Consider the following 9,000-nt stretch of genomic DNA (forward strand, 5'->3'; position numbering starts at 1 on the left):
TTGTTCATTCTCAAATTCCTTCAATAGTTTAATTTTCTTTGCACAATAATCCCCATCTAAAATATTGATAAACAAAACATTTGAATCTTTATATTTTTTAAGATACCCCATTTGTGCCATTACGAAATGATAAACTTCTCTTAATGCTCTTGTTTGACCACCTCCTGAGCCACAGGTTATTTTTTGTTAAGCCCCGCCCACTTTTCTTTAAGCCCCGCCCACTTTTGCTAAGCTCCGCCCACTTTTCATAAGGTATTTTTCTAAGCCACGCCCACTTTTCCTAAGCCCCGCCCACTTTTCATAAGGTATTTTTTCTAAGCCACGCCCACTTTTCCTAAGCCCCGCCCACTTTTGCTAAGCTCCGCCCACTTTTCATGAGGTATTTTTTCTAAGCCACGCCCACTTTTCCTAAGCCCCGCCCACTTTTGCTAAGCTCCGCCCACTTTTCATAAGGTATTTTTCTAAGCCACGCCCACTTTTCCTAAGCTCCGCCTACTTTTGCTAAGCCCCGCCCACTCTTACATCATTTCCAGTTCATCTCTGACTCACAAAGAAATCACTAGAAAATTACAGGATGTTATGGTTTTGAAAAATTTCCCAATGAAGGCTTGCCTAGGCTTGCCCAGGGAATTTCCAAAGGAAACCACACCCACCAGTCTTTCTCTATAAAAGCTTCAAACCCAGGCTCCATTTTAAACATTTGTTCTTGCTGGCAATGGTGTTCTGTGTGCTTGTCTCGAACTGTCTGTCTTCTATGGAACTAAACCTTCAAGTTGATGAACTGGATTCAAACCTCTTATCTATTGAGGTAAGATTTTTTATTTTCCTATTTTCAAACTTTGATTGAAGCATACTCATTTAATAATTAAATAACTTAATTAATACATTATTATTTTCTCTCACAGGAAATTGTGTCTGAAATACGAAATGAAAATACTGCTTTTGCTACAACTTGGGGGAAATTGTTGGCTTGGTTGAAGACCTTGAGTGGGATGACTTTGGTGTTCCTTGGAACTCTCTGTCTTCTATGGAACTAAACCTTCAAGTTGATGAACTGGATTCAAACCTCTTATCTATTGAGGTAAGATTTTTTATTTTCCTATTTTCAAACTTTGATTGAAGCATACTCATTTAATAATTAAATAACTTAATTAATACATTATTATTTTCTCTCACAGGAAATTGTGTCTGAAATACGAAATGAAAATACTGCTTTTGCTACAACTTGGGGCGAAATTGTTGGCTTGGTTGAAGACCTTATGAGCGACCAAGACCCACAGAACGAGTTCGTCCTTGATGACCCAACCAAAGAGTTATACCTTGGAGACCAGCAAAATCCTGAAAAAGAGTTTTACAGCAATAGTACTCATTGTGAGTTATCAAGACAATACCCACTGAACAAGTTATACGTTGATGAGCCAGAATACAAGTTTTACCTTGGAGACTCACAAATTTTGAAAAAATCAGTAAATGAGTTCTGCCTTGATGGTTTAAATAACTACCTTGGAGACTCAGGAAAAGGGTTCTGCCAAGATGGTTCTAAATATGGGGCCTACCTTGGAGACTCACAAATTTTGAAAAAATCAGTAAATGAGTTCTGCCTTGATGGTTTAAATAACTACCTTGGAGACTCAGGAAAAGGGTTCTGCCAAGATGGTTCTAAATATGGGGCCTACCTTGGAGACTCACAAATTTTGAAAAAATCAGTAAATGAGTTCTGCCTTGATGGTTTAAATAACTACCTTGGAGACTCAGGAAAAGGGTTCTGCCAAGATGGTTCTAAATATGGGGCCTACCTTGGAGACTCACAAATTTTTGAAAAATCAGTAAATGAGTTCTGCCTTGATGGTTTAAATAACTACCTTGGAGACTCAGGAAAAGGGTTCTGCCAAGATGGTTCTAAATATGGGGCCTACCTTGGAGACTCACAAATTTTGAAAAAATCAGTAAATGAGTTCTGCCTTGATGGTTTAAATAACTACCTTGGAGACTCAGGAAAAGGGTTCTGCCAAGATGGTTCTAAATATGGGGCCTACCTTGGAGACTCACAAATTTTGAAAAAATCAGTAAATGAGTTATCCTTAAGAGACTTTGTAAGTTGGTTTTACTTTGAATACTTGAAATGTGGGTTCTGGATTGATAACTCACAATGTGATACATATCTTGGAAACTCAACGGGAATGTGGTTATACCTTGAAGACTTGGAAAGTTGGGTTTATGTTGGACACTTGAAACTTTTTTGGGGGCTTTTATTTATTTATTTATTTATTTATTATTATTATTATTTTATTTATTTATATTTTGGAGACTTTTGGAGTTGCTATCACTCTTTGGGATCTAAACCTATCGATGTAGTTCTTTGTCGGATGGTGCTTGATGGGAGCAAGATCAAGAAAGTTCTGGGAAGAAAGTGCAGGCTTACTCCCCCTTTTTACGTCATCAAACCTGAAAGCCTTAAAAGACAGAATTGGAAGAAGAAAAAAAAAAAACGTAAAAATATATATATATATAGGTGGAAATCTCATTTTGAAAAAGACTGTGTTGGGTGAGGATTGAGTTGGGGTTGAGATTTTGAATGTGAGGGTTGGGGTTGAGATTTTGAATGTGAGGGTTGGGACACACACACACACATACACATCAACAAACAAAAGTTAAGCCTTGACTATTCAGTTGAGGATTGTGTGTTTGGGGTTCACAGATCTAAGAACGTCCCCCTTGACACACATTATATACTGTTATACACCTCGGACTTGGCCCTCGAGTGTCCACAACGGTGTATAGTAGGAGGGAGTGAAGCGCCAACCTATTGCTCCCATTACACACACACACACACACACACACACACACAAACAAAAGTTAAGCCTTGACCAATTCAGTTGAGGATTCTGTGTTTGGGGTTCACAGATCTAAGAACGTCCCCCTTGACACACATTATATACTGTAAATATATTCTAATTGAACACCTAGTTAATGAACAGAAAGAAAGAATCTATATGAACATCTAGTCTATGAAAAGAAAGAAATAATCCCAATTGAACACCTAGTTAATGTACAGAAAGAAAGAATCCATATGAACACCTACTCAATGAAAAGAAAGAAATAATCCATATGAACACCTACTCAATGAACAGCTAAAAATCAAGATGAACACCTACTCATCTACTCGATAAAAAAAGAAATAATCTAATCAATGAACTGTTAATATATTCTAATTGAACACCTACTCAATGAACTGTTAATATATTCTAATTGAACACCTAGTTAATGAACAGAAAGAAAAGAATCCATATGAACACCTAATCAATAAACTGTTAATATATTCTAATTGAACACCTACTCATCAAGTCAATGAAAAAGAAAGAAAAGAATCAAGATGAACACCAAGTCAATGAACAGAAAGAAAGAATCCATATGAACACCTAATCAATAAACTGTTAATATATTCTAATTGAACACCTACTCATCTAATCAATGAACTGTTAATATATTCTAATTGAACACCTACTCATCTAATCAATGAACTGTTAATATATTCTAATTGAACACCTACTCATCTAATCAATGAACTGTTAATATATTCTAATTGAACACCTACTCATCTACTCGATAAAAAAAGAAATAATCTAATCAATGAACTGTTAATATATTCTAATTGAACACCTAGTTAATGAACAGAAAGAAAAGAATCAAGATGAACACCTAGTTAATGTACAGAAAGAAATATTCTAATCAATGAACTGTTAATATATTCTAATTGAACACCTACTCAATGAACTGTTAATATTCTAATTGAACACCTAGTTAATGAACAGAAAGAAAAGAATCAAGATGAACACCTAGTTAATGTACAGAAAGAAATATTCTAATCAATGAACTGTTAATATATTCTAATTGAACACCTACTCAATGAACTGTTAATATTCTAATTGAACACCTACTCAATGAACTGTTAATATTCTAATCAATGAAAAGAAAGAAAGAATCCTAATTGAACACCTAGTTAATGAACTGTTAATATATTCTAATTGAACACCAAGTCAATGAAAAAGAAAGAAAAGAATCCATATGAACACCTACTAATCAAGTCAATGAAAAAGAAAGAAAAGAATCAAGATGAACACCTAGTTAATGAACAGCTAAAAATCTAGATGAACACCTACTCAATGAACTGATAATATTCTAATTGAACACCTACTTATCTACTCAATGAAAAAGATATATTCTAATCAATGAACTGTTAATATTCTAATTGAACACCTACTCAATGAACAGAAAGAAAGAATCACAATTGAACATCTACTTATCTAATCAATGAACTGTTAATATATTCTAATTGAACACCTACTCAATGAACTGTTAATATATTCTAATTGAACACCTACCCATCAAGTCAATGAAAAAGAAAGAAAAGAATCCATATGAACACCTACCCAATGAAAAAGAAATATTCTAATCAATGTACAGAAAGAAAGAATCACAATTGAACACCTAGTTAATGAACTGTTAATATATTCTAATTGAACACCTACCCATCAAGTCAATGAAAAAGAAAGAAAAGAATCCATATGAACACCAAGTTAATGTACAGAAAGAAAGAATCCATATGAACACCTAGTTAATGTACAGAAAGAAAGAATCCATATGAACACCTAATCAATGAACTGTTAATATATTCCAATTGAACACCTACTCAATGAACAGAAAGAAAAGAATCAAGATGAACACCTAGTTAATGAACAGCTAAAAATCAAGTCAATGAAAAGAAAGAAAGAATCACAATTGAACATCCACTCAATGAACTGTTAATATTCTAATTGAACACCTAGTTAATGAACTGTTAATATTCTAATTGAACACCTAGTTAATGAACAGAAAGAAAGAATCCTAATTGAACACCTAATCAATGAACTGTTAATATATTCCAATTGAACACCTACTCAATGTACAGAAAGAAAAGAATCAAGATAAACACCTACTCAATGAAAAAGAAAGAAAAGAATCAAGATGAACACCTACTCATCTACTCGATAAAAAAAAGAAATATTCTAATCAATGAAAAGAAAGAAAGAATCACAATTGAACATCTACTCATCAAGTCAATGAACTGTTAATATTCTAATCAATGAAAAAGAAAGAAAGAATCACAATTGAACACCTACTCATCCACTCAATGAAAAAGAAAGAAAAGAATCAAGATAAACATCTACTCATCTACTCAATGAAAAAGAAAGAAAAGAATCAAGATAAACATCTACTCATCTACTCAATGAACAGAAAGAAAGAATCAATGAACAGAAAGAAAAGAATCCATATGAACACCTAGTTAATGAAAAGAAAGAATCCATATGAACACCTAGTTAATGAAAAGAAAAAATCCATATGAACACCTAGTTAATGTACAGCTAAAAATCCATATGAACACCTAGTTAATGAACAGCTAAAAATCAAGTCAATGAACAGAAAGAAAAGAATCAAGATGAACACCTAGTTAATGAAAAGTAAGAAAAGAATCAAGATGAACACCTAGTTAATGAACAGCTAAAAATCAAGATGAACACCTAGTTAATGAACAGCTAAAAATCTAGATGAACACCTACTCAATGAACAGAAAGAAAGAATCACAATTGAACATCTACTTATCTAATCAATGAACTGTTAATATATTCTAATTGTACACCTACTTATCTACTCAATGAAAAAGAAATATTCTAATCAATGAACTGTTAATATTCTAATTGAACACCTACTCAATGAAAAGAAAGAAAAGAATCAAGATGAACACCTAGGTAATGAACAGCTAAAAATCAAGATGAACACCTACTCAATGAACAGCTAAAAATCAAGTCAATGAAAAAGAAAGAAAAGAATCAAGATGAACACCTAGTTAATGAACAGAAAGAAAGAATCCATATGAACACCTACTAATCAAGTCAATGAAAAAGAAAGAAAAGAATCAAGATGAACACCTAGTTAATGAAAAGTAAGAAAAGAATCAAGATGAACACCTAGTTAATGAACAGCTAAAAATCAAGATGAACACCTAGTTAATGAACAGCTAAAAATCTAGATGAACACCTACTCAATGAACAGAAAGAAAGAATCACAATTGAACATCTACTTATCTAATCAATGAACTGTTAATATATTCTAATTGTACACCTACTTATCTACTCAATGAAAAAGAAATATTCTAATCAATGAACTGTTAATATTCTAATTGAACACCTACTCAATGAAAAGAAAGAAAAGAATCAAGATGAACACCTAGTTAATGAACAGCTAAAAATCAAGATGAACACCTACTCAATGAACAGCTAAAAATCAAGTCAATGAAAAAGAAAGAAAAGAATCAAGATGAACACCTAGTTAATGAACAGAAAGAAAGAATCCATATGAACACCTACTAATCAAGTCAATGAAAAAGAAAGAAAAGAATCAAGATGAACACCTACTCAATGAACAGCTAAAAATCTAGATGAACACCTAGTTAATGAACAGCTAAAAATCAAGTCAATGAAAAAGAAAGAAAAGAATCCATATGAACACCTACCCAATGAAAAAGAAATATTCTAATCAATGTACAGAAAGAAAGAATCACAATTGAACACCTAGTTAATGAACTGTTAATATTCTAATTGAACACCTACTCAATGAACTGTTAATATTCTAATCAATGAAAAGAAAGAAAGAATCCTAATTGAACACCTAGTTAATGAACTGTTAATATATTCTAATTGAACACCTACCCATCAAGTCAATGAAAAAAAAAGAATCCTTATGAACACCTACCCAATGAAAAAGAAAGAAAGAATCACAATTGAACACCTAGTTAATGAACTGTTAATATTCTAATTGAACATCTACTTATCTAATCAATGAACTGTTAATATATTCTAATTGAACAGCTAAAAATCAAGATGAACACCTAGTTAATGAACAGCTAAAAATCAAGATGAACACCTACTCAATGAAAAAGAAAGAAAAGAATCCATATGAACACCTAGTTAATGAAAAAGAAATATTCTAATCAATGAACTGTTAATATTCCAATTGAACACCTAGTTAATGAACTGTTAATATATTCTAATTGAACACCTAGTTAATGAACAGAAAGAAAGAATCCTAATTGAACACCTACTCAATGAACAGCTAAAAATCAAGTCAATGAAAAAGAAAGAAAAGAATCAAGATGAACACCTAGTTAATGAACAGCTAAAAATCAAGTCAATGAAAAAGAAAGAAAAGAATCAAGATGAACACCTACTCAATGAACAGCTAAAAATCAAGATGAACACCTACACAATGAACTGCTAAAAATCAAGATGAACACCTACTCAATGAACAGCTAAAAATCAAGTCAATGAAAAAGAAAGAAAAGAATCAAGATGAACACCTACTCAATGAACAGCTAAAAATCTAGATGAACACCTACTCAATGAACAGCTAAAAATCAAGTCAATGAAAAAGAAAGAAAAGAATCAAGATGAACACCTACTCAATGAACAGCTAAAAATCAAGTCAATGAAAAAGAAAGAAAAGAATCAAGATGAACACCTACTCAATGAACAGCTAAAAATCTAGATGAACACCTACTCAATGAACAGCTAAAAATCAAGTCAATGAAAAAGAAAGAAAAGAATCAAGATGAACACCTACTCAATGAACAGCTAAAAATCTAGATGAACACCTACTCAATGAACAGCTAAAAATCAAGTCAATGAAAAAGAAAGAAAAGAATCAAGATGAACACCTACTCAATGAACAGCTAAAAATCAAGATGAACACCTACTCAATGAAAAGAAAGAACCCAATGAATACCTTTCTTTTCCCTCATATCTATTTACTTTTTCTTGTTAAAAAAGCTTTTTTTTCACTTTTTTTTTTCACTTTTTCTTTTTCACTTTTTTCAAAAAGAGGTGTTTCAAAACACCTCTTTTTCACTTTTTTCAAAAAGTGAATTCACTTTTTATTTTTAGCTTATATTTTCTTGATAAAAACGTGAATTATTTAGGAAAAAAAGCTTTTTTAACAAGAAAAAGTAAATAGATATGAGGGAAAAGAAAGGTATTCATTGGGTTCTTTCTTTTCATTGAGTAGGTGTTCATCTTGATTTTTAGCTGTTCATTGAGTAGGTGTTCATCTTGATTCTTTTCTTTCTTTTTCATTGACTTGATTTTTAGCTGTTCATTGAGTAGGTGTTCATCTAGATTTTTAGCTGTTCATTGAGTAGGTGTTCATCTTGATTCTTTTCTTTCTTTTTCATTGACTTGATTTTTAGCTGTTCATTGAGTAGGTGTTCATCTAGATTTTTAGCTGTTCATTGAGTAGGTGTTCATCTTGATTCTTTTCTTTCTTTTTCATTGACTTGATTTTTAGCTGTTCATTGAGTAGGTGTTCATCTTGATTCTTTTCTTTCTTTTTCATTGACTTGATTTTTAGCTGTTCATTGAGTAGGTGTTCATCTAGATTTTTAGCTGTTCATTGAGTAGGTGTTCATCTTGATTCTTTTCTTTCTTTTTCATTGACTTGATTTTTAGCTGTTCATTGAGTAGGTGTTCATCTTGATTTTTAGCTGTTCATTGAGTAGGTGTTCATCTTGATTTTTAGCTGTTCATTGAGTAGGTGTTCATCTTGATTCTTTTCTTTCTTTTTCATTGACTTGATTTTTAGCTGTTCATTAACTAGGTGTTCATCTTGATTCTTTTCTTTCTTTTTCATTGACTTGATTTTTAGCTGTTCATTGAGTAGGTGTTCAATTAGGATTCTTTCTTTCTGTTCATTAACTAGGTGTTCAATTAGAATATATTAACAGTTCATTAACTAGGTGTTCAATTGGAATATTAACAGTTCATTGATTAGAATATTTCTTTTTCATTAACTAGGTGTTCATATGGATTCTTTTCTTTCTTTTTCATTGAGTAGGTGTTCATCTTGATTTTTAGCTGTTCATTAACTAGGTGTTCATCTTGATTTTTAGCTGTTCAATTAGAATATATTAAC

The 9,000-nt window shown here is 31.9% G+C and overlaps 1 long non-coding RNA gene across 1 annotated transcript in view; it reads left to right on the forward strand.

The window, feature by feature from the left end:
• LOC147012332 (uncharacterized) overlaps positions 1 to 9,000 on the forward strand; it is a 294,843-nt gene that overhangs the window by 149 nt on the left and 285,694 nt on the right. Inside the window, exons 1-2 of the long non-coding RNA XR_015051570.1 lie at positions 1 to 1,081; positions 1,179 to 2,773. The exon at positions 1 to 1,081 is cut by the window's left edge and continues 149 nt beyond it. This is a non-coding gene — a long non-coding RNA (uncharacterized LOC147012332). The remainder of the gene's footprint in view (positions 1,082 to 1,178; positions 2,774 to 9,000) is intronic.

This window comes from Eptatretus burgeri, chromosome 15 (assembly GCF_056783735.1).
Source record: "Eptatretus burgeri isolate ZD-2024b chromosome 15, Ebu_testis_v1, whole genome shotgun sequence".
In the NCBI taxonomy this organism is placed as follows: domain Eukaryota; kingdom Metazoa; phylum Chordata; class Myxini; order Myxiniformes; family Myxinidae; genus Eptatretus; species Eptatretus burgeri.